The sequence below is a fragment of the Patagioenas fasciata genome, chromosome Z (genome assembly GCF_037038585.1).
Source record: "Patagioenas fasciata isolate bPatFas1 chromosome Z, bPatFas1.hap1, whole genome shotgun sequence".
In the NCBI taxonomy this organism is placed as follows: domain Eukaryota; kingdom Metazoa; phylum Chordata; class Aves; order Columbiformes; family Columbidae; genus Patagioenas; species Patagioenas fasciata.
The window spans coordinates 61,206,526-61,218,785 of record NC_092560.1 but is presented as its reverse complement, the minus strand read 5'-3'; positions in this window follow the sequence as shown (position 1 = coordinate 61,218,785).

The window sequence follows — 12,260 nt, the reverse complement described above, 5'->3', positions numbered from 1 at the left end:
TCCTGCTGTTAACAGGCCTCAGAATGAACTGAAGTTCACCAAACTTTCTGCAGCTAAGTAAACTCAGCGTTACTCAAAAGTTTTCTCCACAGCTTAAGACAACAACAAATGGGAGAGTGTTAGTACAACAACCCCACAGAGCTGTTTGATGTCTGCAAATTGACTGGAGTGTGAAAATGTATCTCCTGGGGGCTGCCCCTCCTCCCGGCCATAACCTGCCCCTCTGACAGGGAGGTGAAGTCACGCAGGCTGCAGCGCGATGGAGGGGAGGTTTGGCTCTGCTCCCACCCTGCCGGCCAGTTCTTCTGCTGCCTTAACCATAGCAAGCTCTGCCTTTGCTACCCGGCCAGTTCGTGTTATCTTTCATGTGTGCTGCACAAATTGGAGATCAGGGAAGAGGAATGCAAAATACCTTCCCGCAGGATAGAACATATAAGAAAACAGCCAAGCTAGAAGGAGAGAAGGGTGGTAGGAAAAGAACAAAATGAAACTCACTCTGCTTCACCTGGATTTTGAACTAATTCTTTGTTTCATTTGGTGGTTAATAAAGAGGGAGCTCCTTTCCGTGAAATGTGCTCATGATAAATCTGATTACTTTATGTTATACTATTAAACTATTTATACAGACAACCTCAACGTGGGAATTCAGCTTCAACAGATATCCTGTTATAACAAATTGAACCTGAAATGCTTGGGAAAATATAGCTTTAATGTCTACAGACTTCTAGGGCTTTTCTGCCATGAAAACTGCCTGTTAGAGCATTTTCTTCAGTAATGTGCAGTATTTAAGAACACCATTGTTAATTAGCTCAATCACATTGCTTGCCTAATGACAAATGTTTTCAGAGTGTAATTAAACTGCGAGTAAGAATGGATGGCAAGAAATAAATGTAAAATAACTTCTCTTTTATTAGAGGTCCACAGCACTGCTATTTTTAAAAACCTTGGACTATAGTAAGAAGTTGAGCTAAAGACAAGAGATTGGTAGCCTCATGGGTATTCTGGGGACACACAGGAATTACAAGTGACTACAGATGGAATCGTCATCTGAAAGTGATACTATATTAAGCGACTAAAAAACCAAGACATAAAATATGTTTTAGAAGATCACATGATAAGGAGGTGGAATTATTTTTCCCATTTTTGTTACATTACATTTTTTGGAAAGCACATCTGCTTGCCTATATAGCCTCTGTTTATCTGTGAAATATGGGAAGAATAGTAAGACACTTGGATGCCACAGTTTAGTGATGTTAGGACATGTTATAAGCATGGAAAAACATCGGCATTTCTTCTAGGTGAAATGGAGGCACAGAGATTAAAGGTGTCACAGGATGTTAAGGGTGCATTTGGAACTGCAATGCAAGTTTCTGGCTTTCAGTCCCCTAAAGAAATCGGTGTCCTGTCTCAGTGAATTCTTGTTCATGGATCATTGTGCAGCAGTGGTGTGCACAAAGAAAGAGGGAGAAGAAAGACGTGAAGGGTACACTGCAAAGAGAGAATCATCTATATATTCTAACAGCAAACAGCAAATTAAGGGATAGGGCAGCACGAGTGTCAATTACCTACAGCATAGGGCAAAGTTTTTAAATTTTTGCTCATTAAATAATTATTCATACAGACCCGGATCTTGCAGAGCTTTTACAAGTAAATACTCTATTTAATGTTCTCAAAGGTTTCCTTAACATTAATGGAACCTACTTAGAAAGCAAAAGCAACTTTAAAATGTACATGAAGACCTATATCCTCTCTGACAGCAGCAGTACATGAAGTTTGATGTATGAACTGAACCAAAACAGGCTGGCTGAAATGGCTGTGGGACTAAGGCAGCTCATGCCACGGATTTGTCGAAGAGTGGGCTAGCACCACACTTTTGCTAAACAGTGCAGTGGTATTTAGTGATGAAGAGTTATATTGTATTTGAAAAAGAGTCTGTTCACAGAATAGTGGCACCTAGCACCATATTAGGACATCAATTTGAATGGCTGGAGGAAAAAATGTGACCTATCCCTATCCACCAGCCCTACACACCACAGAATCCTGGGTTGGAAGCCTTCCACCCAAGAGCGGGTTAGACTTAGCTCTCACATCCTTATGAAATGTCAAAGTCAATCTAAAATGGGGGTAGTTAGTGAATGCTTTTTAATTCCTCCCAGAAAAGCTCTCTATTTGAAGTCTGATTTAGGACCAAGATGATAAAAAAAAAAAAAAAGCTTGACCTTTGTAATGCAAAAGCCTGTTCAAGGTTTCAGTGGTGGGTTTTGTGGGATGTAGTATTTTGGTACAGACTGGTTTTTGAGACAGAATTTCTATAAGAAAATTAAATAGGTTTTGGAAGTCTGAGTAAAGTTCTGATTTGATATCCGCAAAATCAACCTCAGATACTTCAGTACTTTAGTTTTACTTAGCTAATTTATGATGTTGTTGACTTTTAAGTGCTCTTGGCCTGTTCTGGATCATGAACTTGGAAGTCTTTTAGCCACTAAGTAAAAACTTTATCCTGGAACTGAAAGCCGCTTTCCTAGGGGGGCTTACTGGAATTGGAAGCCCGTTTACTACACTTTTCCAGACACCCAGCGGTAAGAAAAAATGAGTTAGAGAAAAAAATGAGGTTGTAAAGTACATTTTTAAAATAACTATGTTGCATATCTTTTTATTTTTAAAGTCTGTTTTTTTTTTGGTTCACAGAGGAATATATTACTTGTTTTTCTTTATGTTTTCTGTATCTATTTCCTGATACCTGTTGGAAAGAAAAGGGCAAGAAAAAGTCTATTTGCCACCTATCAGAAGATAAATCTAGAATGTTTATTCAGCAGCAGTTTAGAAGTTCTTGTGAAGAATCTAATTTTGACATCATTGCCACGAGATGAAGCAAGTGTATGTTGATGTAACAACATTATGTGCTGTTGGTTGAACAGATTCTTTGAAGAATGTGTAAGTGAATTGTGAACCTTTTTCTTCCAGAATATCTTGGAAAACCTTGGGTAGCATGTAGGCCTAATTAAAATAAAAAATGCCAAATCAGCATCCTGAACAGCAGTAAGTCGAGATCGTCAAAAGTGGGTTAACAAATTTAGATTTCTAATTTCACTCATTTTTGGGAAAGTTCCCAATAAATCCTCAGCTTCCATTTGTGTTTTTCATAGCTGATCCTTAATAGTCTAGCCAGATGATCAAGGAGTTGCCTCTGTGCTCTTCATATTGGTATTGCCTGCTTTGGATTTACTTTAGCTTTTTAGCTTGGTTTGTAAATTTGTTCTGCAGGTTCAGACAGTATGGAATCCACACAGCTGCAAAATGAACACTGCTATAATATCTCATTTGGACAGATCAAAGAATGCTGGAAGGAAGAATTAAATTTATGATAAAAACTGCTAAGGAAGTAGAGGAGAAGGTTGTGAGGAACAAATTATCTTTCACATTTTCTATGTGAGAAGAGAATAAGTACTACTGTGGATCATTTCTTCAGCTATTCTGTGGCTCTGGGGTGTTATCCTTGTGATTTCTTTCAGGGAAGTTTCTTTGGTGACAGTACAGTTCGGAAAAGTACAAATGAGGAACAAAGAGCAGAACAAAAGTTGTTCTTATGAAATACCAGCAAAAACCAGAAAGCTTGCATCTTATTTTTCTATTGAATATTGAACTTGTTAGACACCAATCTCCCCTCATATTCAAAATGAGGAAATTTTCCCCAGACATGATCTTTTTGTGCCTTCTTTTTCTATGCAAGGATTTCTGCTTTTTCTTATCACCCTCAGGACAGAAAAGGTAAATAGGAAAAGCAGCAGTCAGAGACGTTGGTGCTAAATTTACTCAACACCCTCACAGAGCAATGAGAAGGCACAAGTTTAAGTCAGAATTTTGAGCCCTTCTTTACTATGTTTTTGCTACCTAGTTGCTGAATGCCATGATCCAGGGAGCCTTTTTGCAGGCTATCCAGATTTTTTTTTTTTTCCCCTTTCTATTGTTACATGTCTTGTGCTTATTTGTGCTAATTAAACATGTTGCTACTGACTCGAAGGAGAACTCAAAGTCTTGGATGTATATCCTGAATGAGGTCCCTGAAGGCATAGGGTGAGTATAGTTCTCAAGGATGCAAATAACATTTCCTTATGCTTACTAATTCTGGAAGCCAAAGTCTAAATATGAAAATATGAACGGCTAAGAAGTACATGTATTATAAATGCTGGTCCAGTTTATCACTGCCTTCTATAAATTTGCTTTCAGAAAGATCCTTGACATCTTTGAAGGTAAAACATTACACAGGCCAAGTGTTAATAGTCATACTAAGACAAATTCAGCTTGTACTTCTATCAGCATAAATACAAAGTTATAGAGTTGCCTTTCAGTAGGCCCTGGGGAGGAACAATGCACATCCACTGAAACTTCAAAATAATTAAAATTGCTGGTTTTGTTCCTTAAACATTAAAGTGAATGATGGAAATGAGGAAATGAGTGCTGGCAAGAGGTTTGCAAGAGGCAAACAGTGTGCAGCCATGTCCATGCAGCTATGCCTCTTCGCCTCCTTCGCTCATGACCTGCAACGCCCTGAACGCTCTAGTCCTGGATCTTTGTGGAAAAGCAGTTACAAGCTGTGCCAAACTGTGTGATGCTTTTGTGCTCTGAATACATGTCCTCCAGGGGATAGGATGAAACCACCACATTCATTTGCACTTGAGTAAAAACTACATTGTTTTTGCAGTCATTTGGCATCATGTTCAAAAAATATAAGGTCAAATTCAGCCCTAGTGTTGCAACACAAATGATTTCAATGGCATTTTGCCCACCTACATCAGAGCTGGATTTGGCCCATCATCTGGATCTACTTAGTGAATACTGTGCTAAATGTTCAATGCCTTGCACAGGGTTTTAGTTATGTGCTTACCATTGAATTAAATGGGAATTGTATTCTTAGGATCTTATCCAAATTATGAAACTGTAAGAACTGTATTTTTGTTAAAGTTTGTGCAGCCATAGCACACTAGAACTTAAATTGCAGTTGTAATGCTGGATGCACCTATAATACAGCTACTAAGCATGATAAAATACCTTGCTAGTGCCTCAATGAAGAGAAGACAACAGTAGCAAATAATGAAGAGATTAAACTTTCTGACATGGGATTACTTTGCTTCTGTTTCTGAATAAATGATGACTTCATACACTAAACAGAGTGAGTGTATAGTTTTCTTAAGTATGATCCTTTTAATTGCTTCAGAGCATATTTGAGGTTTTTCCTCTTGCATGGCAATGTCCAGTAAAAGTCTTGCTTTCTTCATGCTTGAGAATCCAAAATTATCCTGTTTATATTTCTACTTTTTTTGTAAAGAAATGTGTTTTTAAATTTTGCCTAGTTTTGTTACTTAATGGATGTTTGCAAATTTTTGATAATCAAAAGGGCAACACAGTGAGATCAGAAGCCTTCAGAAATAGATTCATTATATATCATCACTTGTCCAGCCAAAAGTGACCAAATGGTCATATTTGTTTTTCACAGAAATTTATATTTGAAAATACAGGATGTTTTTGCAAAAGCATTTCATTTTCTTGGAAAAACAAAACAAAACAAAACAAAACAAAACAAAACAACAAACTTCCTGCAGATCTCTTAGGACATTCTAAATGCTTTTATTTCCAACAGTCAAAATGTCTTCCTTTGACAGAAGACACTCATTGGCTCTAACCTACCTAAAGCAGGTGCTTGACACATATATTTTCAGGACCTTTCTGAAAACAGTGTGCCAATGGGGTATTGGAACAAGATTTTTCTTTCAGTTTCTAAGAATCCGGTTTCTCTAAGCATGAAAGCTTACTAGAATAGAAATTAGCAAAATTTTCAGTTTTAAGAAAGGGATCTAAATTTCTTCTTGTCCACCCACTCTTGGCTGATACTGTTTCAGATTTGATTAAACCAAATAAAAGCAATGTCGTGAAATTACCTAGTTAGACACTTGGTTTTAGATTTATCTTGTGGTCGCTTTCATGTAGTTGCAATTTGTCTGTCCTGTCTAGTTTTGGGTTAATCCATGGTGTCCATAAATCTTATAATTTGGGATGCTGTTTCATGATGTTGTAGCCTTCTGGAAGCTCAACATATATGTGAAATACTTATGTTGATTCATTTTTTCTCCCCTGCCTGGCAGCTCAGTAGCTTATAGGATGGTGTGTCATAAAAGAAAATATGGGCTGGGGGAGGAAGGATGAGGTGAACAAACCAGGGGTGATATCTGCAGCAATTACACATACAGAATACTGCTTAATCATGGTAAAATGACAATCTAAGGTCAGTGGGACAGCATACGGAAAAGGCCAACTCCACCTGAGATTTCTCAAACCAAAGTAAATTAAGTAGAAATGCAAATGCATAAAACTGGCATTCGACTGTGGCAGCGGATGCACTGGCATTTGAAATGAAAATCTGTGGAGGAGAGCTTCACTCCTGAGTGATGTGTGGTTGAGAATACTGAGGCTGACCAAGAATCAGTCAGGTAGAAACCAGACCAAGGATAATGAGTTAATTGCAGCTTATGCTGCAAAATTAATGGCAGGAGAACAAGAGCTGTGAAGCCACCATGAGACAGGGCTCTAGAGGATGCCTTGGAAGAGAGAACTGTAAAAGCAGGAAGCAGTAATTTTAGCTACAGTTCTCAGCATACATTATTATATTTTCCAAAATAACAAAAAACTTCAGAGATTTGATCTGGTGCATTACTAGGACAAGCTTAAAACAGAGTGCATTATTGATAGAAAGACGCTCTGGAGGATTTTATGGTGTATCACCTAACAACGAAAGAAACTAAATAACAAGCTGATTAGACAACCTTTAAAGTAATAATTCTAAAAGTATGACAGAAACTGGAGGTCATGTGTTGACCCTGATCCCTAATGCACAGGTAGTTCAAGAAAGTTAACAGCTTTCTCCTGTATCAGACCATGAAAACTTTGGGAGTAAAATATGTAATATATTTTATTTCTGGCTATAAGTAAAGTGAGGTAAAACTCACCATGAAATGCTTTTTGGATTTTCTGGTGAGCAGTAAGTGATCTAACCGAAATTTTCGAGAATGGAAGATGTTTTCAAGTACTTAGATTATTGCAGTTGTTTATATTGAACACAGGAGAGCTATTTGGCAGGAACTAATGGTAACCAAATGCATGTTTCCATTTTAGAGTTCACACTTTAACACACAGGAAGAAAAAATAAGTTTAAGGTAATGTCATCTGTTCTACTGCACCTCCAATTACAGAACTAACCAAGACTGGAAGAAATGGAACCGGTTTGAAAGTCCAGAAGATTTGTATATGATTTGGATGAATGGGCAATGCCATTGTAGTACCAAATGACTGAGTGACTTTTGACAGAGGACCAGCAGAAAGGATTTGAATTGGTGAAGAAAGGATTTTTATGAACTAGATTGTATTTAAATTTCTAAATTGATCCTAGTCACTTGTGGCTTCTGTATGGGAAATTACTTTTATGCAATGCTAAAAGTTGCTGTGGGATTTGCACTTGAATAAATTGAGCTTGATTGGTGTGGAGTTTGGAGGCTACAAATTAAATGCTAAAGTCTTGGTGAAGACTATAAATTCTAGAGTATAAAATAACATTTGTTATCTTTGCTAGTGGTTTATTATCCAGTGCTTTCCCAGAGCTTATTTTTGCACTTTTGATTTCCTATGGCTTAGCAAAAGGCATTGATAGTTATCAGAGTCCTCTCTAGGTAGCTGTTGTTGCAGTGTTGTTATATCTCTGCCTTAAATACAATATTCCTGAATATGAGGCAGTTCTGAGCTGCAAGTAGAGACAGTAGAAGCCTGAAAGAAATGAAAAGAATTATGTGCCCATCCAGGGAGCAGAAAATGCTTGGCTCTTGATTAGGAAAAGTAGCCAGGAAAATAATTCCAAACTTAGTGTCTTTTGGAGAGAGCCTTGCTCAGTAATTAAGAAACTAAACAGTTTATTCTTGTTGATTCCAAAAACAAGAGGTCATTCCTTTGTTGAGGACCTGGTGCAGAGATTTAAGAAACATCTCAGAAAGATGAAGAGAGAATTTGGAACTATCTCAGCATGTTTTATGCCTAATAGGAGATGGCTTGTGGAAGAGAAATTGCTCAGGACTTGAGAGATCTCCTTGTAGCTGACAGCTCTGGCTAAAAGTTGCTGATAACCTCAAAGAACAAGCAATGGTGTCTGCCAGAAATTTAGCAGAAAACTAACAAAAGCTAGTCAGGAGACACACTGTTTGAATTTCAAGAGTTTGGACAAAAAGAAAAGTCCTATAGATACTTTTATCTAGATAAAAGGGAAGAGTGGTAGGAAATGGGCTGTAATCAGAAGTTTGGGTATCAAAATCTACCGTTTTTCACACTGTTGCCTTTTCTAGTGTGTCTTTTTTCTGTTCATATTATGTAGAAGCAGATTGAAATAGGCTTGTGCTAGCAGGATGCTTATTTGTAATGTCCTAATGAATAACTTAATTTCAACAAGCAAGCTCTATGCTATGAGGTAGTTACGAGTCTTCAGGTGTCATTATGCAAATGTATTGATCATCAGGACTTGTAATACTAGGAGATAACTTCTGAGGTTATATACATACTACTCGGGCAGTGAAATGCTCTAGCTGTATCATCACTGACTTGGTCTCAACAGCTGTTTAATTTGAACTTCAATACTGTTTTGAGCACCAGGTTAATGGAGGCCTATGTATACATTTCTCAGATATGTTATTAATCTACAAAGCATGACCAGCTGTTTTATATTGCCCAAAAAAATGCATCTGAGAAGAATCAAAAACACAATGAACGCCAGTGATAACCAGAAGGCAGTGTAAACCCACAGGAACATTTCTACTAAGTAGACAGTGGAATCAAACACATTAGGGCAGATACAGTTGCATTTTTCAGAAATCACTTTCACAGAATTTTTAGGCAATTCACTATACAAGTACCTGCACATACATAGCCTGGAAAGACTAATGTAGAATAAAAATTACTTTGCATATTTTGTGGAAATAAGATTATGTGATTTCTAGGGCTTTGACCTTTCGGAAGTTTACCCACTTGACCAGCACGCTATAGGACTATTTCATTACTTGTTCTGAGCAAATAACATTTTACATATATCCCCAAATTTGCCTTCTATTTTTTCTTTTACCAGACCACTTTTTCAAAATCTGGTTGCTTCTGTTTTATGCAGTTTGTGTGTATGAAATTTAAGCCTAACATCTCTCTCCCCTTCTTGCCATCTTTCTCCTACAAACCCCTTAAGTCAGGACCCCACCACTAAGGTCCTGCCTTCTCATTGCCAGTTCACATTCAGACCCAGCTGCCTTGCCAAGGCTGTTGTAACCTTAAGACTATATAGAATATTTCTACTCCCTCCTCTGAGCAAACTTCCTTGCCTTGGCCCTGCTCCCATGTGCTGAGCCTGAACAGCAGGTTCCAGTGCTGGTTGTATTCTTGCATCAAAAGCTGCAAATCACACAGATAGCCGAAAGATGACCTCTACAGCACACAGCAGGGGCACAGTAGAATAATAGAATATCCTGAGTTGGAAGGGACCCACAAGGATCATCGAGTCCAGCTCCTGTCCCTTCACAGGACAACCCCACAGTTCACCCCATGTGTCTGAGGGTGTTGTCCAGTCTCTTCTTGAACACTGTCAGGCTTGGAGCTGTGATTACCTCCCTGGCATAACAGTGATATCCAGTAGGGATAAGTTGGAACTGCTTATGTAGAAGTGCTTCAACTCGGATAACCCATCACCATTGTTTGGGAAACTATTCAAACTCTGCTTAGCAAGCCAGTTTGGAAACGTGCGCTCCATAACCTTTACTCACAGTAAGGTTTGAATGGTTACCAGCCTACACAGAGGAATACCTTTCAGGTCTGCTTAGAGTGAAATGATGGTTCAGTGTATGAAAGGCACACTAAAAGCAAGAATTGCTTGTATCATTAACAGACCCATTCATATCAGTTTTGTAATATATGTGTTTTCTTGGATAATTGTTTTATTATTTAGTTTTATTAAGATAGTTCAAAAAACACTGTGGTGTGTAACTGGTAGTACGAACTTGTAAGTGATTATTTTAGGGAGAGGTACAGTTAAAACATTGGTTCATAACTTAAAAAAAATTGAGTGTACTGATAATACTTAAGCTAATACCTAAGTTTTGTGATCGTATAAACAATTCATCTTTTCCTCAGTAATTTCTTCCGTCTACTGGTATGTGCTATAATGCAAATGCATAGTGATTTTATTTTTCTCTGGCTTGAATTGAATTAGGGTTTTTGCTTCCAATTGTGGCAGGAACATAAGGAAAGTCCTGTTTCTTCCTGTGGAGAGTGATTTCGAAGCTAGATACATCACTTGACATTTCTTAAAATTGCTTTCTCTGTTCCAAAGCAACTTAATTTACAGCTTTCTATATTTACAGTGTTTCATAAAAAGAAATTGTGTTTGACTTTGTTGGATAAAAGCTGAACAGCTTGAAGTGAGGTATCTTCAAAGTAAAAAGAATATTGTGCAAATACTTCAGAAAATCAAATAAAATAATCATAATCAAATGTTGCTCAACTGTGTTTGGATCCTACAAGCTAAACTCTAGTCAGACTGTACAAGCAAACTGCTGTGAAAGCTAGCATGGGTTTACTGGTGTTCTCTCTTCTGGGCCAAAAGCTTAGAGATTTGGATTCCAGCTAGAATCATTCCAAGAGCTTTGTGAACAAATTTAATCTTCTGCTTTTGATGCTGCCTTTTTTTTTTTTTTTTCCTTTTTTTTTTTTTCTCTGAGTGAGGCTCTCGTAACTTAGCCTTGGAAAGACTGAACTGTTTTGTGAGCATTCATGCCTATGATTGCTCAGCTTTGTGCTACTACTTTATTTTAGGCAAACCTCTTCAGTTAATTTTCCATAATGCAGTGCTTCTTTTCACTAAGAATCTCTCTCTCTTGAGAAAAACACAGAGGAAAGAAAAGAGCAGTATGCCTACTGAAACCTTTTAAGCATCAAAATATTTTTATATTTACATTTCTTGCTGCAAACTCTATATTGACAGAAAGAGACTCAATTTTGAGGTGTGTTTCTTTGGTAAAACTATGCATTTGCTACTTCAGTATTCCCTTTCTTACATGGGTGTAGTATATTCAGAGATCATCCTTCTTCATCTTTGCTTTGTAATTGAGCTATGATAGTTCTGTGTGTGGAGGAGACATGATACAGGAAGAGACATTTTTTCACATCAGTGGTGATTTTTTTTTTTTTTCTCTGCTTAGGGCATCATGGATTTATCTATGTATCATCTGAAGCTTCACCCAAAAAGAACAGGGTATGCCATTTTTGTCGGTATCTGGGACTAGATTAAGGGATATTACAGTTCTGTATCTCCTCTGTGTTACAGTAGATGCTCTTGTAAACGAGGGGCTTTCAAGTATGAAGGTACTGCGGGAGGTGGTCAGAAACCTCCAGCCAAGGAGTAGAGCTGTAAGGGGGGCCTTGACCATTCCACTAACACTTCAAAATCTGTAGGACTGAGAGACGGACTCTCATGTCTGTTAGTGAGGATAACCACTTGCACCCTATCCCACCCGAGTGTCCCAGTGTGGCAGGTGCACTCACCCTGATAAAGACCAGAGCTTCCAACATGGCAGCCATTCTCTTTGCACATCTTGTGCCCCACCGTGACCATTGTCATATATGCACTTTGGTTGGGTGCTGACCATCATGTATCCACCCGGGTACAATGACTTCAGTCATGTACGCTCCTTGGGCAGACAAGTGAGAGAGGTGGGACCCTTCAGTCAACAGAGCCCAGAGAAGCTTCTGGACTGTGGCAATGTATGACGACACCTCTGATCCAACCAGGTTACGAATGGGGCCCCTGCCAGAGGTCACATTTGAGTCAGTCTTCTCAGACTGATGGGTACTGATGGGTACCTCTCCCCTTAGAGTGGGATGCCGTCTAAGGAAACTTCCTGAGATTTAGTGCCCTCACCTGCCCTCCCTGGTGAGTGATTATTTCTTCTGGATATATCCTTGAGAGAGCCCTCATCTCCTTTGAGTTAGCGATCATATCTTCCAGGCACACTTGAAAGAGTTTCTCTGTTGTAAGTGTGTGCATTTTGGATAATCATTCTTGTGTGTCTAGATGCAGTAATAATACCCTGATGGGTACAATGAACTTGTAGTAGGTTAAATGTTATTGGAGTTTTGATTGATTTTGGATTGCTCCTCTTTTTGTTGTTTTCTGTTGTCCGGTTTTGACA